The sequence below is a fragment of the Rhea pennata genome, chromosome 1 (genome assembly GCF_028389875.1).
Source record: "Rhea pennata isolate bPtePen1 chromosome 1, bPtePen1.pri, whole genome shotgun sequence".
In the NCBI taxonomy this organism is placed as follows: Eukaryota; Metazoa; Chordata; class Aves; order Rheiformes; family Rheidae; genus Rhea; species Rhea pennata.
The window spans coordinates 30482426-30508188 of NC_084663.1; the positions used below are offsets into that span (position 1 = coordinate 30482426).

At 36.6% G+C, this 25763-nt stretch overlaps 1 long non-coding RNA gene across 1 annotated transcript; it reads left to right on the top strand.

Moving 5' to 3' along the window:
- The first annotated feature begins 1617 nt into the window (after positions 1 to 1617).
- Positions 1618 to 22126, top strand: LOC134144577 (uncharacterized). Its single transcript, XR_009959424.1, has 3 exons — positions 1618 to 1769; positions 21163 to 21216; positions 21720 to 22126. It is a non-coding gene; the product is annotated as an uncharacterized LOC134144577 (long non-coding RNA).
- Positions 22127 to 25763: the final 3637 nt, after the last annotated feature.

Consider the following 25763-nt stretch of genomic DNA (forward strand, 5'->3'; position numbering starts at 1 on the left):
TGATTGACATAAAGTATAGCAAAGCTTCAGTTTGGAGTACCTCCATAAACCGGAGGATAGGGCCAACAGAAGCACTGGGAACTTCAGTAGGGAGAGGCGCACAAGTCTATGCCTGTAGTGGAAGAACGCCACACATTGACATAGAATCTTAGAATCACAGAATGGGTAAGGTTGGAAGGGACCTCTGGAGATCATCTAGTCCAACCTCCCCGCTCAGCAGGGTCACCTAGAGCATGTTAGACAGGATTGCATCCAGGCGGGCCTTGAAGATATCCAGAGAAAGAGACTCCACAACCTCTTGGGGCAACCTGTGCCAGTGCTCCGTCACTCTCACAAGGAAGAAATTCCCTCTCACAGTCAGGCAGAACTTCCTGTGGTTCAATTTGTGCCCATTGCCTCTTGTCCTGTCACACGGGGCAACTGAAAAGAGTTTGTCCCCGTCCCCTTGACACCCTCCCTTCAGGTACTTGTACACATTGATAAGATCCCCCCTCAGTCTTCTCTTCTCCAGGCTAAACAGGCCCAGCTCTCACAGCCGTTCCTCATAGGGCAGATGCTCCAGCCCTCTGATTGTCCTCGTAGCCCTGCGCTGGACTCTCTCCAGTAGCTCCATGTCTCTCTTGTCCAGGGGAGCCCAGAACTGGACACAGTACTCCAGATGTTGCCTCCCCAGGGCTGATCAGAGGGGCAGGATCACCTCCCTCCACCTGCTGGCAACAGCCTTCCTAATGCACCCCAGGAGACCATTGGCGTTCTTGGCCACAAGGGCACATTACTGGCTCATGGTCAATCTGTCATCCACCAGGACTCCCAGGTCTTTCTCTGCAGAGCTGCTCTCCAGCAGGTCAGCCCCCAGCTTGTCCTGGTGCCTAGGGTTATTCCTCCCTAGGTGCAGGACTCCGCGCTTACCCTTGTTGAACCTCATGAGGTTCCTCTCTGCCCAGCTCTCCAGCCTGTCCAGGTCTCTCTGAATGGCAGCACAGCCCTCAGGTGTGTCAGGCACTCCTCCCAGCTTGGTATCATCCGCAAACTTGCTGAGGAGGCACTCATAGACTCATAGACTCAATATCTACGCTTGCCACTTGTGGCACTGCCATCATGGGAGAGTGGAGCACGCAGGTGCTTGCTTTGTCATCAATAATCGCAGATCCTCTCTACTGGATGGCCTAGTACAATGGGTATGATGTAAACCAGCCTAGTTCACAGCCAAACAGTACTGAGCTGATTTGACCAACATGGTGGAGGAAGATGTTATCTTTTTTAATTTTAATTTATGATAATCATTGAAACAACTGTCTATTTTGTTTAGAGGTTTAGTGAACATTCTACATACAAACCTGAAGGGATTGATTGCACGGACTCCTGACAGGTTCTGATCAGAAGACGTTTATTCATATCAGAAGGCAATATATATATATTGATACAGTAAGCACGAGTCGTCCACACGACACACACAGCACGGTGATTGGGTATACAGCGACAAGCATGCGCTCCAGCTACTAACGCGATTGGTTATGTCCCTTGATACAATTTTCTCATAAGCAGACACTGCGGTTATCTGCTTGGCTCATATTCTGCATTCTTGTTCTGTGTTTCTCATACCACACCTCCTTTTAGTCGTAGTTGAAGGACGGGTCACCTAGTTCAGTGTCTAACAAACCCCACACAAAGCTATGATCAGCCTGGCTTCCTGAACATGTTCAGTTTATCTGGGCCTCAATATGGTCCCAGCAAAGTTGCTTGTATCATCCGTGGAACAGAATAACTTGGTGAGTATGACTTCCTTTGGTGTGACCAAGCCAGATTAGATTTATTTGATATCCACAGCATAGGACCTAGCTGATATGCTGCTGTGTTCTGCAGACTCCAGAGTATCCAAAACTGCCCTTGCGATAGGTTTAGCTTCCAGATTTGTTTCATAGTATCAAGGATCAGTGCTAGAAAAGGGCAATTGCTAAGTAATTTTTCCTTACCACATCTCTATTTTTCCAATTTAGTGTGATTCTTTGCTGTAATTACAATAAAATATTGAGTTAGATGAACTTGTATTTGCATTAGACATCATTTTCAGCAATATTACTGAAAAGACAACTTCTATTGGGTTATGTAGCTATGTACTTAACACCAGTTGTTTCCTGTGATATGTATTTTAAGGACTCTTTTATACTAACAGTAACTCTAGGTGAGCACAGTGATCTTCTCATTCCTACCTACACTTGTTTTCACTCTACTGCTATTACTGAAATATTAATTCTTAACCTTTAACTATTATGCTAATTAATCTGTAAGCTGTTTTCATTTATTCATACACTTTTTGCCATATACTTTATTTTTTATTTCTGATTTCTTAAAATGTTTCTAAAATATGAAAAATTTAGATGTTTTTGTGTATGTACATATATTTATATTTACTACAAAGTATCCTGCTGGTCAGAACATACATTAGAAGTACAATGGAAAAACAGCTGTAATCTTACACACTCTAAAGCATAACAAGAGTTTTTCAATCCTTTTTTGATAACTGCAGCTATAATATAATACAGTGGCAGAAAAGTAAAATATACACAAAAAATCCATTTCCATGCTAATGGACTCTGTTGTATGAGACTGTTAGCATGCTTTCAGAGAGAAAATAGATGTTATTTAAGAAACTCACTCCTTAGAATAAAGGTGTACATTAAAATTACTATCCGAAAGATTCTAGTCAGCTAAAAAATCTATTTCCTCCTAATGAAACCATTTATTTCTAAGAAGAAAATGCCAATGAGACTAATGACTAGCTAAGAACAGTGGATAACTGTAAAGACTAGGATTTGCCATTTCAAAGCCCTTTAACTAGTTTTACAATAATACTTTAAAAATGAATAATATAAGACCTGGAAATTCTGTGGATGTCAAGTGACAACAATTTCTGCTGGTTTTTGGCCTGTAAGAATGAAATTCTTCTTGAAAAGCCTTTAACTGGAAAAATAATACAGTAGAGAATTTCAGCTGAAAACTGTCATAACCATAGCTGAACAAAGAAACAGCGTGTGTGTGTGTGTGTGTGTGTGAGTGAGACTGAGACAGAGAAAGGAAATTGTGTATAGGCACCAGGAGTACTTTCCTAACATTTTTTCCACATTAAATGAAAAGATTAACCGACCTCAGAAGGTAAATGGCACAGTCACAGCTGCCTGTTGATAAGTTCTACTTTCCAGCAGTTCTGCTCAGTCAGTCCTCCTGCGGTATGGTGTACAATCTATAATAATTTCTTATTACTGGAAGAGTGAGAACAGTGATGTCTTTAAAAGCAGAAGTGGAAGAGGGCTGGGAAATGCAACAGCAGAGTGATTCTTCCAAATGCAAGCTGGTGATTTGCTTTGCAGGATGTGTGTTCACTACCACTTTTATTTGCAATCATTTAGGGAAGTAAATGTGCGCTTCAATAAATGTTCACAGAGAGCAAAGCTATAATAAATTCCAGCAAGAGTGTTTACATTAGAAGTGCTTACAAAACTATTTTGAAAAGTTATATTTTATCTTTCACGTGCAATACTAGCAGCTTCATATATTTGTAAATCATATCATTTTCTTCGTAGTTAGAGTATCCACCTGGTGAGTGTTGTGAGAATACAGCTTATCTATGTGGATCTCATCTGTTGAAGTTCTAGTTCACACAGGTGTCTTAAATATTCATGGGAGACAGGTTGGATGCTTTGCTCTTTTAGTTGAATCCCTTGATATTTTCTTGTATATGAAGAGTTTTTCCTTCCCGCATAGTATATTTTGTGGGGTTATTGGATCAGACCTACAATTTAGAAGGAAGAAGGGAGAAGGAATCCAAGCCTATGGATCCTAGTGGACATATCATGTAATCTAGATATCCAGCTCGTCAGTGATATCAGTATACATGGATGAATGGGTAACAGTAGAAATAATATATAGTAATTATTATTATATAATTATTATTTTGTTATTTTATAATAATATAATAATATAGACTATACAGTAGAGGAATTCAGACAATTAGTAGATGGCAAAGGGATTTTGCCAGGGGCTTGAATATTGGACTTAGCCATGTCAAGAAGTACATAAGTCCAAAATTCTAGATGGTCAACACCATCTAGATGGCATAGATTAGTTCATCCATGTCTTAGCTGCAATAGCTAAACTAGACTATCATGAGTATGTCTAGTATGTCTATGCCAATGTGCATTCATCACTCTATATAAACCCAAAAAATCAAATAATCCAATAGGAAGCACAGTTTTCCTATACTTCAATTGCCTATAATTCAAAATTTGCTTTATGCTAGGGCTGCTGATAAACAGCTGAGAGAGGGAGACCGGAAGCATCATCCCATTTTGGCAGAGAACTGGACTTGTGCCAAATTAAAGTGACTGTATAACTATTTAAACACATTGAGCATGATCACTGACCAGCCCTAAAAGTAATATTTTATTTTTATCTTAGTCATACGCTCACAATGGTTCAACAGTCAGTGGCAAGAGAACAGATGCATCAGGAATGAGAATTCAATGTCAATTTTAGGATGGCACCATTCTTTCAGCAGCCAGATTTAAAATTGCTTAAAGTGATCTGATGTGCTATAAGAATGTCTTCAAAACCAGGCTGTTGATTAGTCTTGAGTTACTTCCTGTTCTTCTTTTCTCTGACAGCACAATACCTTAAAAACTAAACAAACAAACAAACAAACAAAAACCCAGTTGTCTATTTTAATCCCGCATTTAGGACATACCCCAAGGATATGAGATCAGATTCTCACTCCATATGAGTTAAGTGGGATTTTTTGACCTTGAATTCTTCCTGAATGAATTCTGTAAGCACTGGGTAAATGGATATGTATATATGGGAATTTGACTTCCTTCTACTCCTGTTACATGTAAGAAAAAAGTAAAAACAATTGCCTTGTATTATATTTATACCAAAACATAACATATGTGAAGAGCTAGTGCCAACAGAGCTAGTTCCCAAAGCTGAAACAATATATGCATACGAAGGCAATGCAGCACCTGAGCTACTTAACTGTACTTAGAAGAAGAACTGTATTTTCATTTGCTGCTGCTTTAATCATTTATGATGCTTTTGGGACTCAAGCCCCAAGTTATCTCTGTATGGAACTGCACTACACTATATATTTGTGCCAGCCTGACTAGAGCTGTTTCAGTGGTCTTTACACCATATACATAGAATAAGCATCCCCTTAGAATCCTGACTCAGGGTTGTGAATCTTTAATCGAAAAAAAATGTTACTCTTCATCTTGGAGAAATCTAACTTCCCAACTTCTTCTTTGACATCTCCTCCTATCAAATAGGGTGTTAGGACAACTTTCAATTTTATCTCAGCTGAGATATTTTTCTTACGATACCTTTTTCTGTTGCCTGAATAGCATCAGGCTTGTCATCATAGCAAGTGAAATACAGTATATTCACTAATTATATAAACTGTGAATGCATTATTTATATAAAGTATTATTTGGTTTTAATAGAAAGCTTGTGTGATGTGTACTGCTTTGGATATCACTGACTTATACTGAAAATACCTGACACTTACAAACAAGGAAGAATTGGTTAAGGATGTGAAGGTCAAGGGCATCCTTGGCTGCAGAGCCCATGAGATGGTGGAGTTCAGCATCCTGAGAGAAGAGAATAAGGCAAACAGCAGGATCACAGTCCTGGACTTCAGAAAAGCAGATTTTGGCCTGTTCAGGTACATGGAAGAATTCCATGGAACACAGTCCTGGAGAGAAGAGGATTGATTTTCAAGGCTCTCCTTCTCTAAGCTCAAAAATGGTCTATCTTGATATATAGAAAGTTAAGCAAAGGCAACAGGAAAACTGCATGGATGAATAAGTTCCTCCTGATAAAATTCAGACATAAAAAAGAAGCATACAAGAGGTGGAAGCAGGGTAAGATGGCTCAAGAGCACTATAGAGATACTGTCCAAGAATGCAGGCATGGGGTTAGGAAGCCAAAGCTCATATAGCGATTACAGATGTGAAGTGAAACAAGGACAGTTTCTGCAGGTGTATCAGCAACGACAGGAAGATTGGGTAAAAGGTAGGTCTGCTGCTGCTGAATGGGGCAGGGTATCTAGTAACACAAGACTTGGAAACGCCAAGGTACTCAGTGCCTTCTTCACCTTATTCTTTTTTCATAAGGCTACCATAAGACCCTGGGCTTCTGACACCAGGAAGAAAATCTGGATCAAGGAAGACTTACCCTCGATGGAGGAGAATCAAGTTAAGAAATATTTAAAGAAACTGGACATACTTAAGTCCATAGGACACACCCAAGTGTGCTGAGGGACCTTGCTGATGTCATTGCAAGGCCACTCTGAATATCCTTTGAAAGGTCATGGTGACTGGGACAAGTGTCTGAGGACTGGCAGAAAGCAAATGTCACCTCTATCTTCAAGAATAATGAGAAGGAGGATCTGGGGAACTATAGACTGGTGGCTGGCCGGCTTCACCTTGATCCCTGGAAAGGTGATGGAGCAAATAATGCTAGATACTATTTCCAGATATGTGAAGATAGGAAGGTGATTTGGATTAATCGACATGGATTTATGAAGAGAAGATTGTGTTCAGTTAACCTGACAGTCATATATGATGAGATGACTGGTTTGGTGGATGAGAGCAGAGCAGTGAATGTTGCTCATCTTGACTTTAGTAAGGCTTTTAACATTGTTTCCCATAACATCTTCATAGTCAAACTGATATAGTACAGACTGATATGTGGACAGTGAGGTGGACTGAAAACTGACTAAACTGCTGATCTTAAAAAGGTTGTGATCAGTGGCATGAAGTCTAGTGGGAGGCCAGTCACTAATGGTATACCTTAGGGGCTAAGTACTGTTTAACATCTTCATTAATGATCTGGACAATGGGGCAAATTTGAAAAAAATGATCAAACAGGAACTTCATGAAGTTCAACAAAAGGAAATGCCTAGTCTTGCACCTGGTGAGGAATAACCCTGTGAACTAGTACCAGCTAGAGACCAGCTGTAAAGTAGCTTTGCAGAGAAAGTCTTGTGGGTCTTGGTGGACAAGTTGGACGTGGGTCAGCAATGTGTCGTTAAAGCAAAGAGGTCAACAGCACCCTTGGCTGCATTAGGAAGAGTGATGCAAGTGGGTCGAGGGAGATGATCCTTCCCCTCTACCCAGTACTGATGAGAAAACAGATGAAGTGCTGGGTCCAGTCCTGGGCTCCCCAGTAAAATAGAGACATGGCACTACTGGAGAGAGTCCTCTCATATGAGGAGAGAAAGTGTTCAGCCTGGGGAAGAGAGGGCTCAGGGGTGCATCTTATAAATGTATATAAATATCTGAAAGAGGGATAATGAAGACAGAGGTGCTCAGTGACAGGATGAGATGCAATGGACACCAACTGAAAAACAGGAAATTCAATTTAAATGAAATTATTTTACAGCTTCCAAATATATTGGCTAAATTAGATACCATATGCAACTGAGTCAAGTCACAGGTTACTGTTGGTGCAAGTTCATTTTTTTCTTTATTGCTTAGTTGGGAAGTAACTTTTAAAGGTAAGTTTCGACCACTTGAGAAGATGTTTCTTAATATTTAAATGTAGTGTGATGGATCTGTCCTTACCTCTCAGAACATCTGTTCAGACAGAACAATGATTTCTCTTCAGTTTCCATCTGTTTTGATTTAACTTCTGAGATTTCATCCTGAGGTTCTTAGAGTTGAAGTAAGCTTCCCCAAGACTTGCAGATACTATTTTTCATCAGCAGTTAGGAGTTCTCAAAACTGAATTATTTCTTCGGGAAATATAGTTTTTGCAGTCTTTCTGAGTTTACAAGTGTGATTGAATATGATACAGCAAGATATGCATTGTCCCTTTCTTGCAGTCGCTATCTGATTTGAAAAAAAGAGAGCTTATATGCCGCTAACCTCAATCTTATCACTGTGTACATATTTATGCAGTCTGGTTTGGCAGTCGATTGACATCTAAGTGAAGAACAAAGGAAGACCCATTTGCTATGATTTATAATCTCTAAAGTCCTGTGTGCATTAGATTGCTTCCCTCTTTTTATCTTTCTGTCTTAACCTTTGAAATAGTTGACATTTTCTAAGTACTAAGATTCTCTGTTAAAACACATTGTCTGACGTTGTTGTGTACTTGTTACCGTTTGGATTCGTGAAAAGTGTTGTTAAATGATTGTTCAGGATGTCCTGCTCACATAATCTCGTGAATGTTTATTATTCAGCTCTTCCCAATTTTGCTGTTAAGCTATGCTGGCAATAAATTTAATTCTTTGACTTTACCTGATATCTTGATTGCCAATGTTAAATCAATTATGTTTACAAAATCCAACCTCTTTAAACTTTTTCATGATCCAATGATCATGATACTATTTTAAAGATACTATTTTTACTATTTTAAAGAAATGAAATACATGCAGCTTAATCTCTTCCTGAGATCATATCATCCTATAATTTACTTATCTTTTCTGCTTTGCTAAAATATTCATTATTACAGAAGCACTAAGAATACAAGGATAAAAAAAAATACATTGTATTATGCATCTATCCCAAAGTTTTTTGTGTCATGTTCCTGTTGAAAGTCAAGGTGACATTAATATTTAGTGTTAATAGTTATATAATCCATTCTTATTTCTTTCAGCTTTCCTTGAGATCTATCAACTCAAGTTAGATTTTATTCTCTGCTGGCTCTTGGCTAAGCTTAGCTTGTGGATTTTCATGCAGCTTCCAGTGGAAAAACAAAAGCTTTCGAAAGATCACTTAATAACTTCCATATTGCTGAATGATGCTGTCAATTCCAATGCTAATATCCCCAGGAACTTCTTTTATTCTCTCCCAAAGGCAATAACTCCCAAAGTTCTTGTCAAAATGTCCTCTGTAGTTCATTTTCCCCAATGACTTAGGAGTACTTTTTTTTTTTTTTTTTTTTTTTTTTTTGAAATTATACGTGAACTCCATCAACTTTAGGGTGAATCGTACCAACTCCTTGATATAAGTCATCAGAATTATGATAATTACAATGTAAATTGCAAACAGTCAAAAGATGTTTTTACCTTTATAAGATGCTTTTGCAGCTGGCAGGCAGTTTGAGGAAAAATCATTATATTTCACTGGTCTTCGCTGTCACTTACAACTCTTGGAGTAATAATACCTATTTTGGGTGAAATTTATCTCCTCTAAAGACAATTTATCTCCAGCCTTACAGACATTTGTTATGCGTGACATTTTTTTCTTATACTTGTCAAACTTACTCCTTTTTAAATTTATTAGAATCATGTATTAAATTATCTACTGAATAATATGTATCCTGATACATATATGTATATATTTAAGGACAGTGCTGTAGTGGATACAAAAAGGGCACAGAATCAAACCTTGGGTGGAGAACTGTGAATTTACTCTTTTTCTAAATTGTCAATAGAATGTCTATGCATATGTTGAAAATTAGATGTTAAAAAATGGCATTAATTTCTACTTATTGCTATGGTGTCTAAAAAAAATGTTGAATAAAATCCTATCCTACTATAACTGTTGGCAAAACTCTTGTTATCTTCATTACATTTTGGAATTACCCTATCTGTGCAATTTTTCCGAAGTGATTAAGTGATACACAATGGCACCCTTAATATTGTTATTATTTAATGATGAAATGCTAATGCAAGGAAAGGATCATCCCGTATTAAAAACAAAATTCATTTTTGACTTTTTAAGAAGGTTAAATTAATAATATTTGCTTATGATACTAGTATAATGTCTATTAGTCATACACTGTTTTCAAAAAATTATTCAATTTTAGAACTGTTCTAAAGATCATATATCTTACTTAGAGATCAAAAATACATGTATGGATTAAAACTGGCTAATAAATGGGAAATTTGGATTAAAATCAGGCCATTAGAATAGGGACTGGCCAAAACCAGACACAGTCCAGTCTTGATTAAGGTCCCAGTTGAAACTGAAGAACTATTGGATTTTATCTAAGGAGAAGAAAAGAAAACATACTAAACATACTGTATCAATAAGATCACTTTGCAAGATTCCTTTTTTCAAAGAGGAGGCATGGGTACTTTGCATAAAGTAAATGTTTGAAAGGGAAAGTATTAAGACACCATCAGCAAAACGCCCAGAGGCTGATGACAACCTTCATCAAGTAGAGACAATTAAGGGAGTCACTGAAATAGAGAATTATTCCTGATAGTTCTTAGACTGTAAAAATTGTGACCTAATTAAAACAGATCCCTTGCATATCATCTCTTTCATTTGTACCTAGCATAATGTTTGCTGTGGTCCTAAGCCCACTGAGAACTCATTCTGCATGGTGCTAAAAAGATTAGAGCTAGTTAGGAAGTAGTGTCTGGGAGGATTCTCAGGATATGTTGACTTGTGTGAAGCTTTCCTCTGATGGAAATTTTGTGTGCAGCATGACAAGATACCCCTGGTAGCTGATTAAGTAAAGCTTTATAGAAATGCTTTTTTCTAGACATAGATGTTCATAACGTGAAATTCTGAGGGCTTATTTCCCCTCTCCTATCTGTCTTTCTTCACTGTAGCATCCTGTGTGGTGTCCCTTTTGAATACAAGGAGAGATTGCCTGTAGAAAAAATTTACTCTTGCATATTTTATTTACCTATTTATTACAGGTCTTTAGTAAGCCCTCGAGCATGGATTTATTTTCTCTGCTTCCTGGGAAATGTTGTGCAAGATGTGTGTTATGACTGTGTTCATTTTGCGAAGCTCGGTTATGTTGTTTCATCGGTACTAACACTTTTGTAATCTATGTAATACCTTTTAGTCTACCATAAATGATATTTTCCTGTCATATTTAATGCTAACATGGTTCTCCCAAATAGAAACCAATTTCTTTACCTTGTACAATAATGCTATATCTAAAATGTTGAGAAGAGGGAATTCTTTATTTTTGTGGAATAAAGCGTTGCAAATTTGACTGTACCCTAACAGGACTGATGCTTGTGTTGTGTTAACTTCAAAACATCATTTCAGGCTGTTCAAGGTGTTGAGCTGGGAAAGTCAGCAGTTTTTCTTTCCAACAAGTTGCATTGCTATTTTCTGGTATGAATATTTTCCCATATGAATTCTAATCCTTTAGGTACACTTATTTCAATGGAAGCAGAATTTCAAAGATTAACTCAGTCAGGTACAACCTGTATCAGAACTGTGTGAAACTGCAAATCTGAAATGTGTTCAGCGAAGGGAAATAAATTGCTTTAAGTTCACTCAAAGCTGTACACACTAAGTTTTCTACAGATCATGCCCGTCCTAAAGGAATCCTAAAGGTTAAGTGACTTAATTTGTATTGCAAGCATTTCATGCAATCCTGAGTAGCAGTTAAGCACTTAAACATTTCCTTGAAACCTGCTGCTTTCGTCTGCGTAACCTAATGTCTTATCCCTGCTTGCCTAGGTTGACTGAGTGCATCAGACAGGGAATCTGGCAGCTGACTCTTCCTCAGTTTGGAAGTTAAGTAAGCAGAAATCTTCACAGTGTATGCACTGAAGGTTCAAATTAGCTAATCTCTTTTGTGCTTATTTCTTTAAATTCTGTATCTTTTGTATTAAAGGACAGGATAATCTGAGTTGAATGGTAATATACAAAACTAGGTTGGAAAACTCCAAAAAGGATTTGGTTTTGTCTGTTTTTGAATGCTTTCTTCCTCTGGTAAAATCAAAATCACAGAACCTACCTAAGCCTTTCTCAAAATGGTTTCTTATCCTATTCTTCACTCCCAGAAATGAAAAAGCTATGTGAAAAATAATTCTGACAATATTCTTGTCTATGAGAATAAAGTTCTTCTTGAGATCTGAATGCTCAAACAAAGATAGCCTGGTTCAATTCAGAGACTAGGCAAAAATATTTGTTCATTTTCAAAGTAATTGAAACATTGTAATCAGAAATGGTTTTGAACAGGCTTAACAAGGACGATCACTCAAGCTCCATCCCAAAGAGGTCACATCTTTTTCCTGTTGTGCTTGGCTTCTGCAGTGTTGCAGCTTCCCCTTAGCACATGCCAGGAGAGCCAGATCTGCTTGCTTTGGGTTGCTTTTTTGCATAATGTTTTCTTTCTGAGTAGTTAGTAAAGATCAAGTTGTATTCATCCACAATGACACTCATAGCCTGGGACATTATTAGAAGATTATTCATCTTCAGATTTTTCTTTCCAATGCAAAGGAGAAGGTGATGATATTCCAAACATATTCACAAAATCACAGAATGGTTGAGGTTGGAAGGGACCTCTGGAGATCATCTGGGGTTCAGGCAGGGTCAGCTAGAGCGTGTAAGACAGGGTTGCATCCAGGTAGGTTTTGAATATCTCCAGAGAAGGAGGCTCCACAGCCTCTCTGGGCAACCTGTTCTAGTGCTCTGTCACTCTCACAGAAAAGTTGTTTTTCCTCACGTTCAGCTGGAACTGTCTGTGTTTCAGTTTGTGCCCATTGCCTCTTCTCCTGTCCCTTGACACCACTGAAAAGAGTCTGGCCCCATCCCCTTGACACCCTCCCTTAAGATATTTGTAGATACTGATAAGATCCCCCCTCAGTCTTCTCTTCTCCAGGCTAAACAGGCCCAGATCTTGCAGCCATTCTCAGAGGGCAGATGCTCCAGTCCTCTGATCATCTTCATAGCCCTATGCTGGACTCTATCCAGTAGCTCCATCTCTCTCTTGTACTGGGGAGCCCAGAACTGGACACAGTGCTCAAGATGTTGCCTCCCCAGGGCTGATCAGAGGGGCAGGATCACCTCCCTCGACCCACTGGCAACAGTCTTCCTAATGCACCCCAGGATACCATTGGCCTTCTTGGCCACAAGGGCACATTGCTGGCTCATGGTCAACTTGTTGTCCACCAGCAGGTCCTTCTCTGCAGAGCTGCTTTCTAGCAGGTCAGCCTCCAACTTGTACTGGTGCATGGGGTTATTCCTGCCTATGTGCAGGACCCTGCCCTTACCTTTTTTGAACTTCATGGGGTTCCTCTCCGCCCAGCTCTCCAGCCTGTCCAGGTCTCTCTGAACAGCAGCACAGCCCTCAGGTGTATCAGCCACTCCTCCCAGCTTGGTATCATTTGCAAACTAGAATTCTGTATTTATTTGGACAGGATACTTTAGGAAGGCAACAGCCCCAAGGTAAGTTAGACTGATTTTCTACTCCCTACAGTTCATTTTAAATGTGTGATGTCTTTCTCTGAGAATTCAGGGCTTGATTTAATACTGTTTCATACAATTCTTGTTTAGGAATGAATTTGACATGGAAAGACAGAGAAAATAGTTTTTTTCTCTCTCTCCACCAGCCTCTGCACTTTCAAATCACATTTGTTCCCATGAAGAGCATTGTGTAGGGTCAAGAAAAATGGGAAATCACACTTTAGACTTGGGATGTTTCATGTGGCTTGCTATTTCTAGACTGCTGTCATAAATTAACAGATGGTACGGAGCTCCTGGACCATCCAGCACAAGGCTAAGAAGATAACTAGGGAACTGGAGCTATGAGGAAAGGCTGCAAGAGTGGGGCCTGTTTAGCCTGGAGAAGAGAAGGCTGAGGGGGTTCTTGTCAATGTGTAGAAATATTCTGTGATTCTCTGATCTGACTATGCATAACTGCAGATACACCATTTTTGGAGCAATCTGTTCAATAGAAACTTTCTTTCTAGTTTCCAAGTTTGTAAATGTTTATTGTGAAATTAACAGATCAGGGCTGATAAGCAGTCTATTTAGCATTGTAATAACAACAAAAATTTTACTTTCTTCAGAAAGAATTGTCATTTAACTGTGCAATTAAGGACATCCATTGGAGATTAATAAAACCTTACATAGGATTTTAACTAAGGCTCATTAAATCCTTGTGGACCTCTCCTGTTCTTTTGGGTAGTTTTGGTGATCTCAGCCTCTTGAAGAATGGCTTCTTGAAATTATCACTCAGAACTGGCCTTTTCCTTTCTTTCATTTTCTAGACTCAGGCACTGCTGCCAGCTTTAAGAATTTTTCATTTACAGGAGCCCGTGAGTTTTTCTGTAGAACTTGTTTAGCTGATGAACAGGCAGCAAACAGTGACTATTTGAACTTTTCACTGGGGAAGCTGAAATCCAGGAACCAATCAAATTTGTGAAAGCTTTTGACCGTTTCTTCCATTTAATTGACCAAATCTATCTGGAAGGAGTACATTAAAAGCTACAGAACATTTGCTCTGTGTTGGACAGCATTATACCTTTCATGTCTGTAGTGTGAGGTATGGTTGACAGGTTTAATTGTTTCCAGACTCAGCATTCCTCATTAGTTGCATTCAGTGCTGTGTCTTTTATGGCTGGTAGATTATTTGACATGACTTGGCATTGCAGAAATTGTCATTTCCAAGCTGCTGCTGAGAGACCGCAAATGATTTTTATTGTCTAACACCCACAAATTTATACTTTCACATCCTTCTAACCAGTCTTAATGAACCTTGCTTAAAAAGGAAAATCTGAGCATGACTATCTGCTCCCTGTAATTTCACACACATTATCTTAAACAAATGGGAGTGTCTGGAGACTTGTACAGTGCAGGTGCCATAGAATGTCCAAGATCTCATTGATTACAGTAAGGTAAGTTTAAGGGGGTTTTGTTCTGTTTTGTGTTGTTTTTCGTTTTTTATTTTATTTTATTTTATTTATTTATTTATTTTGAACAGCCAGACAGCACTGGCCTGTGTCCGGTTCCTTGTTTCTACATTCTTTTTTTTGGAATTGGACTTACCTTTATGAACAATTTTTTACAGAAAGATGAACTAGCATTCAGACTGTGTGCATACAAGACTGATTTCATGATGCTGCCTTAATGGGTCCAGAAAAGTGATTAATAAATATAGTATCATATGAACATGGTCTTTACCAGCAACCTATTTTGGTGTGCTCACCAGTTCTTCATATTTCCTGTATTTGAATCAGCCAGCAACCTACTTTTGAGGTATCATTATGGCTTCCCTTCTATAACTGCCTTCATTTTGTTGACCCTCTATTTTCCTAACAATCATTTCTTTTGACTCCCCCATGTCACAACTATTGATAGTTAAATATTTTACTAAATACTTCTGGTCTAGACGTTGTTCCTCTACTTCTCTTTGGGAGGTGTTCTTGATTTCATTGCCACTGCCCTGAGTTTCTAGTTATCTCATATGACCAGGATTAATTTTTCATCATTGTTTTATGTGACTGTGCAGCTGTTTTGAAGCATATGTAATGGCCATACATTTCTGGATCCTGTGGTATTCAAGTGTATGTCAAAACTTGAAAAACCTACCTGAATTTTCTTGATTAGTTCCAATCTCTTAGTCACCTTTCAGGAACTTGAATAGTTTGCTACAATTACAGTGAAACATCTGTCTTTAAAAATGATAGGTTTGCCTTAGTCATTCCGAGAAACAGGTTGTGATTTAATGAGGTTGGAGATTTTTCTGTAGTTGATGTCTGAGTAGCTGTGCACTTTATGGTGTTCCATATGCATGTTCAGCTGATTCATGGCCTGCAGGTATGACTTTTGGCTTGCTCTACGCATACTGCTTTATGTAAGTATGAAATGTTCGCTTGTCTCAATGTTAGCCCCTACATTGAGTTCAGGGCCATCTTACATTCACATCTCACCCCACAAGCTGGCAGAAAGTGGTAGGTCCCTTTAGCACTGGATCCTTGATTCCAGAGTATGCATTGTTTTCTTGGATGGAGCAGCTTCACAACAAAGTCTTTTGAGGTTATTTGGGGACTTCCAAAGGGATGAAAAGCAATTGTATCACACTGATAAAGCTTGTTTCCTGTTCTATAGAACTGTAATCTGGAAGGCAGTCTGTGTTTTGGTCTGCTCACAGCACTTTTGTTTCACTTACCAATTCATTGCATCTCTGATGGTTGAGACTGAGAAACCAGTGGTGTTTTTTCTGGATGCTTTCTTCACAGGATGGATGTGCAGAATACAGAAAAATAGTTTACCAGTCCCATAAATTACGGAAATTCATTTATTTCTCGTGATGTGTCTCAGCTTTCAGTGTCAAAATAACCAACATAAGAGACTTTAAGTCTCCCAGTTTCAGCTTCTCAGCATGCAGACTGTTCGTGGAACATGGTTAGGAGTCATTTCATTTTGCAGTTGTGGTTCTGGATGTCTTCTTCCTTGTCCTCTGTTTCTCTTACAATAAAAATGCCACCAACAGTTTTAATTCTTAGGAGATCCTTCACTATCCTTGCAACAGCCCAGTTTTGGCCCTAATTTTATCTGACTTTACCAGAATGAATTCTTAACATATGAGGTTGTTAATGCATTTGTCTTGAATAAAATGGATCTCATTCCCTTGGTTATTGGTAGTAAGCAGTTGAAATTACGTTATAGCTAGACTCAGATTAGCCTTTGGTCTGATATTATAGTTATAGTTGAATAGCTGGAAGTCACCTTCTGTAGCACAACTGAAGGGGAATCTTGGACTTTCTAAACTCACTCCTGAAATTCGCTTCACTGGAAACCTCTACATCTCCATTAATAACATATAGTCAGACAATCTCTGGTATGACATGTAATATGTATTTCTTTAAGACTACATAGGCTGCTTTGAGCTTAGCTTAGCTGCTTCTGTGAATCTCATATACCCAAATGAAAAAATCAAGGTCAAGGTCAGCTCAGTACCCTTTTCAGAAGATTCCCCACTTTCTTAGCTCCTTCCTAAAAATATCCTGACATTACTTTCTATGTGAGACTTGTAGGCAGCCTGAACTCAGTCTGAGTTCAGATAGCTGACAGGAACATTGTGATTGTACAGGATCATGTTTCCTATACAAATTTGTTTTCCAGGATACCTACACTGAATTGTGATTTTGTATTTTCTATCACTTATTATACTTTTTGAATCTGTCTAAGACAAACTAAGTTCTTTCTGTACGCTGGCTGTGTGGTAGTGGTGGCTTTGATCTCACTGCTGGATGGTTTAGTGACCCTTCTTAATTAGAAATATTTTCCTATGGATAAATCTGCTTTTTTTTTTTTCAATAATATATCACATTCTATAACATGGAATCTTTCATGTCTCCAAAGTTTAACAGGGATCCTCCTACCTGCAGCTTGTGCTCCTCCCTAGAAGTTGTGAGCAGGTTGCCTGCTCTAGTGCAGAGCTCCATAACCTTTCCAGTGTTAGAGTGGAATAGCCTTCCCCAGGCTCAGAGCGGGACAGTCAGATTCATACAATCGATATGAAAATGCATGTGATCACCACTGATGTCCCACAATTAAATTCTTATTTGATGAAGTTCTGGTAGCTGTTATGTTTGTGTATATATCAAAATGAAACTTTTTGAACTGACAGAATGGTAACTGAATAACTCGTTTTCCTGGTAGAGTGTACTTTCAAGATTTCTGGTCCCAATCTTACTAAACCAAGATGTGAACAGTAGTTTTGTTTTCTTGTTCCAGAGAGGCTGTAAATTGCTTTTAGATCTTTACAGTAATGCAATATAACTTTTTATAAAAAAATCTTTCTTGCACCTATAAAAAACAAGATTATAAACATATAATAGATGCATTTACAGTTATTTATGTTAATAATATTTCTTATGAGATATTTGCTTATTTAGACTATAACTTTCACTCAAATACTTTTTGACGTTAAATGAAAACAAAAAAAAAAATTATCTTCACCATTAAAAAGGGTGCCAGGAAATATCTCATGATATCATGGTAATATGGTATCTCATGATACCAGTTGCAAATTTTTATATTGAGAGTGAGTTCTTTGCATTGCTTGGAAATTAAACATATTGTAGTATGTCTTTTAAAAATTCTTTAATACCTTATACCTTATACTTAATATCTTATTCTATTATTACCATAGCTATTCTTGATATTTGCCAAAGAAATATATATTTGTAATGAAACAGCCTCTAAAAATCACATTTTAGTAATATTAAACATGAAATTTTGAAGTTAAAATATTTTAAAGTCAAAATGTATCAGAAGTATTTATCTTTCCACTCTAAATAGAACATGTCAATATTTTATCTAGAAACTTTTATAGCTAAAACTTATTTTATTTATTATATTTAAATAGTTTTAAAAGTCAGAGATTAACATGTTTTGAACTCATTTAATTAACTTTTTCTATCCCCCAAATTATTATTTTTCAAAATTCCCTGCCAGAAATTTACATTTGAATATTACAGTGTTTTAAGTGCCAAATCAGGATGTGATTTGTTAGAATGCATTTTTTATGAAATTACAGTTTTTGTTGATTTTTTTTGTTCCATTTTGGAAGAGACTACTGACTCAAAATTAAATTTTCTCTTGCCAAACAAAAATTTGACTATCATGTAATTTAAAATAGAAAGGATAATGCTTCCATTCGCGTTTTTAATTCATAGTTCCATGAAGTCTGTGAAACTCTTAAAATGTTTACCACATTCCACATTGAAATTTGGAGAACGATATCCAATGTTTTCCACTTTCCGATCTATTTAAAGACATGTTTTGAGAAGTCAGGAATGGTTTGAAAATTTATATGTGTTTCTAGACTCTCTGGAACGTATAACCTTCAGCTGTTGAGTGAGGCCCAATGTTACTAGCAGAGACAGTGGAAGAGGAGTATTGCTCATGCAGTGGAAGTCTGAGCATGCTTCCTTTACAGTAAGCTTAGAAAATTTAGATCCTTCAGCTAAAGTTCTCAACTTGTGCATTGAGAGGAGTTAACTGGTTGGAAGTGACAAGGAAAAGGATGTGCCTTAAGCCTAGATACTTTCAGAGCTAGGGGCATCTAGCCATCTGGCAGTCTGAATTTGCATAATCTGTAATCACCTGAGCAGTGACTTTGACATAGGCCTACTCTTCCCAAGGAACCTGTTATTGCTAGGCTATGAAATCATTCTCTCTGTATCTCTCCGCGTATTTTGAAGAATAAATATTTCTGTCTTCCTTGAACATCCACTCAGGAAGGACAGATGGAGCACTCTGCATGCAGGTCGCATGGTTGCATAAGAGGCTATTCCCTGCGATGGGTCAAATTCCTTCTGATACAGTCATTTGGACACATTCCTCATGAAAGCTATTACCTTTAAATTGATGGATTAAGTCAAATTGCTAGCATCATTAGTACCATTGCCAACTACACCTTTTCCTGCTATATTTTCTGGTAACTTTGGTCAGGGGAGGAGACAGTATGGATAAATGAAGACCTCCATTATATCTCTCATACATGGGAAGAAGACATGTACTAAACAGGTCAGTGCTGTTAGGATAATGGTGGAGACTGAATTTGAAGGACATGTAGACTTTTATGGATATTATCCTCTGGATATATAGGTGTCTACAAAGTTAGGGAGGGAGTTTGAGAATGTCAGTGATGCCAGAAGACCCTAGCTTCCCATACTGTGATTTCTTCAAAAATAACACAGAGATAATACCTACCTCAGTGGTCAGTATGGTAATTCCTTAATATTTATTACATCATGAAATTCCAAGATAGAAGGAACTTTACAAATACAAGATCATTATTCAACATATCATTTGTTTCTGTGCAAATGCTTTTCTGGACAAATAGTCGTATACATTATGAGAGTATAGGTTGAAAATAACAACTTTGGTAGATGTCCTAAAGTTAATTCATAAAGATGTCCTAGTATGATGTTAAAATATTCATCTATTTTTTAGCGTTGTGCTAGTCATTCCATCTGAGAGAATTTTAGGAAATATGCTTATCACTAAGTTCAGCAATCTAGTTGAAACTCACTGCATAAAAGGTATCTTCTTACTATTCTTATTTACTTCCCAGTTAGCTGCTCAGAATTTCACCATTATGCTGTTAATAGAATAAGGAATAAGAAGAAAGAAAAAGAGAAAATGTAAACTGAAGGGGGGAAAAATGCCCAGAACAAATTGTGTCTCTGACTGCAAAAGAACTGGAATTGTCTTCAACTCAGTTTCACAGTCCTAATTTTTCACCAACATGAAAACTTCAAAATTTTTTCTTATAAAGAGAGATTATTGTACATTAGACTGCCAGTCACTCAATGTTCTTATGTGTTCTAATTAGTGTTCTAATTTAGATTGCTTCTGTGACACTGTATGACATCTCATACAGGTTAAACTTTAAAAACTCAAATACTGAAGATAGATCAATAGAACAGTTTCAGCCTAAATGCTGCTTCTATAGTGCTGGCAAAAAACACAGGGTGATGAAGCTTTCCTAATTTCTTTCTTTTTTTTTTTTTTTTCTTTTTTATTTTGGAGAGTGTGTTTTTGTATCTTTCAGCTGTTTGTGTCTGTATGTGTGCTTGTGTGTATGCGACGTACACTAAGGTAACCCCTTTCCATTTCCCTGGTAAACCAGTGCTCAATATACATTACAAAATAACAATTTCATTTTGTCTAAATAATTCTATTGCCTTTAGTCAACTTGAAAACATTGTTTATTTGTGTGTAACAACACAGCCCACTGTGAAACCTAAACCACAAATTTAATGTACTGGAACTGGGTATTAAACAAGTTATCAACTAATCAAATTGTTGAATACGTTTATTTTCCTCCAAATATCCCAAGGCATCCACTTCTCTTTCTCTGTACAACTATTGTAGGTTTATTTCTCCTGTTTACATTTAACTATTAGGCTGACAAAAAGCTTAATTAAACTTCAGCTATAGTTTAGCAAAGCTGTAGCAATATTTTTAACTAAAAATAATTAACATTATGAACAAAGCTGATGGTGTCATGAGAAATAAAAAAAAGTTATGAAAACTTTTCATGTTTCTGGGCAATTTAAATAATGAATTTTAAAAATGTAGCATCATTTCCTAAAAACAGAAAATGATGTAAACAAAGAGATTTTTTTTTCTTTTTATGAGCGGATGGAAAAAAAAATAACTGAATTCCTAATTCAGAATTATGATAGATGCTAACAGTAATTTTAAAAGCTATAATAAGGCTCATGAGGATGATATCCTATATTCAGAAGTTTGGTGTGATCTTCCCTATGATATGGAATTTTATATTTTAAAATACTTTTTACTAGATTTGCTCATTACAGAACAAAATATTGTTTTAGTAATTCAATGCTTGCAGTTATATTTTAGCAATTTAAAAGAAAAAAGATCAAAGAATCAAGACAATTAGATAATCCCATGAAATAATCATTGGATATGTTTTCAGGTATGTTCCCAGTAGTATGTGGAGGGATTTAGCAGCATGACTTCTCATCTTCTCGTAAGTTTTACTGAAACTCACATGACCGTATCACTGCTAAGCTACAGTTGAATGTTAGTCTTCATGCTTTTCTCTTTTTGCTAGCTTTCTGGTATAACTTACTGAATTAAGAGATTTGGTTATCAGAGAACCATCTTCCATTCTGCAATAGAGTACATCACACAAGTAAGACACTGGAACCGTGAAATATAGTAATATTTTAAAGATAGCCTCCTTCACAATAGCTCTTGCCACATGCAAGTAACCCCAGATTAAATCAAATCGAAGTACTGTGGTACAACAGAAAGAGTTTTTAAAATTCTCTCACTAGAAAAAATCCAATTAGCTTTGGAAATTACTATATTTTTCAGCAAAGATTATTTGATTTGGATCTTAATCTTTTTAATTATAATAAAATGGTAGTGTTTATTAATGTATTACAGTGTTTGTACGAGAACAAGGTGTGACTTACAAGTTAAAATCCTAATCTGTAACCTAAAACAAGAATATGTTTTCACTTTCAGTTGATGAAGACAAAGTACCTGAAGAAGAAGATGATATGGAAAGAGCTGTGTATAAAGCAATTTTTTGTAGAATGATGATCTGAGATTTAATGGATAGCTGAAAATCCACAGTTGTTCAATAGTGGTAATGCAAAATTGCAAGAAAAGGAGAAATGTATTACGAATTAGATGTATAGAATATGACAGATTTAGAGAAAACAAAGCACCAGTGTTAAAGTCTAGCAAAATATTTCTAAAACAGTAACATTAATGTCAAAAGAGGATAATTTTCTCATTCAAACAAAACAAAATGAAAGTTCTGTGCCCTACCATATAACATATATCACCTTGTATCAATGAGAATTCTATGTAGTGTCAATCTTTAAGTTCATATTTGTCATGTTGCTATTAAAAGAAATTGTCCAATATTTCTCTGTAGATGTTAATTTACATTTTGGCAGCTGGCCTTCAGTGAAAAAGTTTGATGTTCTTCCTTTGGATAAGACTTTGTCATTTATCCTCAGGAAGGTAAATAGCATTCTAATGGCTTTCATTTTTTAGAGTATCCTTACAAAAAGAAGGAAGAAGTAGACACAGACGAAACCTGACCTTTCCAAAAAATATTTTAAACTATTTTTTGCTCTGTTGAACTGGTTCTAATGATTCAAAATATGAATTCTAAGAGCGGATTACCACATTTATTTTTAAAGAAGAGTTCACTGAAAACTTCAGAAAGCTTTTCACAAACATTTTTGAACAATTTCAAGGAGATGAGGAAGAGTACAGATGGCTATAAAAAAATATGCTGTGTTATACAAAATCCAAACTTACATAAGTCAGCCTTTTAGCATCTTTGATTCAAAATAATTTTGATCATAGTTGATTGTAAAGAGAATTTTTTACAAATAATTTCATGAAATATCCTTCTGTTTTATATATAGAAATGTCAGTATTCTATTAATTTATACTCTCACACTGAAAGAACTTAAGTCTGGCTTTTTTTTTTCTTTGAAGTAGGTTAATTTTCAAACATTTTGTAAAAGACAAGTTAAATTACATATTTTTGAATATGTATTATACATATCTCCATTTTCTTAGACCCACTGAAGTGTAACACACACAAACAGAATCAAAATTTTTTGAGAACATTTATAGGTATACTCTGGATGGTCTTGTGTTGGGATTCAAATTGAACATAATTCTACAATTGTTCTAATTTTATTAAAATTAATGAAATTTCATCCTCATCTGACACAGGCGAACAGCACACATTTTATTCTTCTGCAGAAATTATATGCTATTGATGTTATTATTTTTGTTGAAACTGCTCATTGATTAATCCACTTGAAACAGTATTATCTACACTATTAAATGCACATGATTACTTACCTTGTATAAGTATCTATAGAGTACAATAGAGTGGTAAGTACAGATTTTGTTATAAACATTACAAATACTAGCTACAGGCAATTTGGGGTAACCTATTTCAGCTTTCCAATCTCTCAAGAAGAATGCTGTGAATAAACCAAAGTATACTAGCTTCTGAGAAATTAGAAATTAGAAAGAATTTCTGAGAAATTAGAAATTAGAGTGGGAATCCCTTTACTTAGTTTTAGCCCCCTGCCCTCAGCTATTCCTGCAGGCTTCTACTGGTGCTAATATAGACCGTAGGGGTTGGATTCATCTCATCTATAGGTACCTGTGGTATCTATGTTTATATCTGAAATTTGTCAGTGTAAAGTCACCTTTTTGTAATCAATGGAGGTAAATAAGCATTATTCCACAAAGATGAACAGGTGATGACTTGCTGTTTTCAGCTCTTATCCAGAAATTTATATCTGCAAAACTTTGGTTTGCCCTGCAGTGTCCTATGTTCTCTGGTTACAAATATACGTGATTGTAAAAGTTCCCTTGGTACCTCAACTCTGCTTTTGGCATATGCATTAATGGTAATGCCGACTTGAGACCCATTGACTTACCGAATTCCCAGGGTAAGAATAGTTGTCTTCCCACTTAGCTTTTGCTCCTTTCTAGGTAGGTGTAGATGTAGGTGCAGATCTAAGGTAGTCATTGTAGGTTTCATTTTAGTCAATAGACTAAGAAATTGTACAGAGTAATTATCTGTTCTGTTTTATAGTGAGATTTTAAGCTAAAATTCATACCCTTAAAGTGAGCATAAAGGGAGTCTGGGCAACTAGCTCAGATGAAGATGGTTCCTCTACCTGGCATGAGTAATATAATAATTACAGTTCAGTGACTTTAATTTATCTGAGTACTGTAATATCTAATTCAAAGTATAATTCCTTTATCTTGACAGATGAGTCTTTCGATATGATAGGTGGGGCTTTTGCTTTTTTTTTTGTTGTTGTTTTATTTCAATACACAGTTAATCCCAAGAAAGGCTTATTCACAGCAGTCAACCTCTCCACATTGCTTCATTGAGGGGAAAAAAAAAAAAAAAAAAAAAAAAAAAAAAAAAGAAGGCCATGACTGAAAAAACACATATTTCCTTCTAATACAGTTGTCTGCAGTGGCAAGTCCAAGTGAGTTTGGGTCTACATTGTACCCATACATATAGTAATATTTAGAGTTTTTTTTAAAAAAGAGTCAAGCAAAAGGTAGAAAAAAAAGCTCTCTTCTACAAAGAGAGAAGAAGCTATTTTAAAGTCTTTAATCATTTGCTTACTGTTTAGTACTTGGAAAATGGAGGATGCCTGAGAAAATTAGAGCTTATATGTGCCTTATAGTCACTTAAGTAAAATGAAATGTTTTCATTCATGCCTGTAATCTGAGAAAGCAGTGAGTATTTCTACATTCTAGAAATTTGCTGTTTGAGGAATAAGGAATTCAAATTCCTATTCCTACATTAGGAATTTAAACAGGAACATTTTTCCCCTTTGGAAATAATAGAGTAGACCTCTTGCCTCTGTAAATCCTACAAGAAGTATGTAAAATGATATAGCTCATGTTTAACAGGCACAGGTCAATCAAACGTTGCAAAATCCATCTCTGTAGGGTTTTATTAACCCTTCTTTTTATCTTCCATCACAGCTTATATATATATATTTTTATATGTATATAAAAGTATAATAGCATGAGATAGACACCACACAGCTAAAAGAGTTGAGAATAACCTTTTAAAATATATAGCTTATGTCTAAAGTGTTCTGCGCTTTGTGGGTTTTATTCGAAACACAAAAAGTGTTATTATTCATAATGCCTCTTTTACTGGAAAATGTATGCTCACTAACTTAGCTTCAAATGTTGTTAAAAGAAAATCTGCAGAGGGAGCAAAAGGGCAAAGGGTGACATCTGGCATAGCAGACTTTCTAAGACGATTTTGGCACACAGCCTGCATTAAATGGCAGAAGCTGAGAAAAAATATACCAGAATAAAAAGAAAAGAGAAGACAACACAAAATTGATTTCTAATCTTTAGCTATTGCAAACCTGTCAAAAGCAATCAAAGTGTTTTAGTTTATTATCAGTCATATCTTCCACTGGGTCATTCTTTGATCTCTAAATGACCCCCAAACTGGTCTGAAGTGTGACATTTTGTCAGCCTAATTACATCTACCCGCTGCAGCTTTTCTTAATCGCCGTACACTTGATTTCACCTTTCCAGTTTTCACCTGAATGAGCGATATAGAAAAACATCCTCATCATTACCAGACCTCATGCACTTCATTTGTCGGAGTAGCTGAGAGATGAAATACATGACATGCTGTGTGAAGTGTGGCCAAACGCATTTTATACTTTAAACAAACAATGCCATGGAAACTATGATATGTACGTCCTTGGAGGAAATCAGCACATGCATTTCATCTACACAGTGAAAGAAAAGAGAAAGAAAAATATCGATATTGGAATTAATTACTAAAGCTATTTAGAGGCAGGGGCAAAATTTAGGGAGCCTATCTGATTGAGCCGAAACCCAGAACTGGTGGTTCCATTGGCTCTTGTCTTTCAATGAGCTACTGCTATTTCTTTGTTTTAGGCATGACTAAAGAGGAGTGGGAGGGCAAGCATTAATTTTGAGTGATCAATAACTTATTGCTTGTCAGAT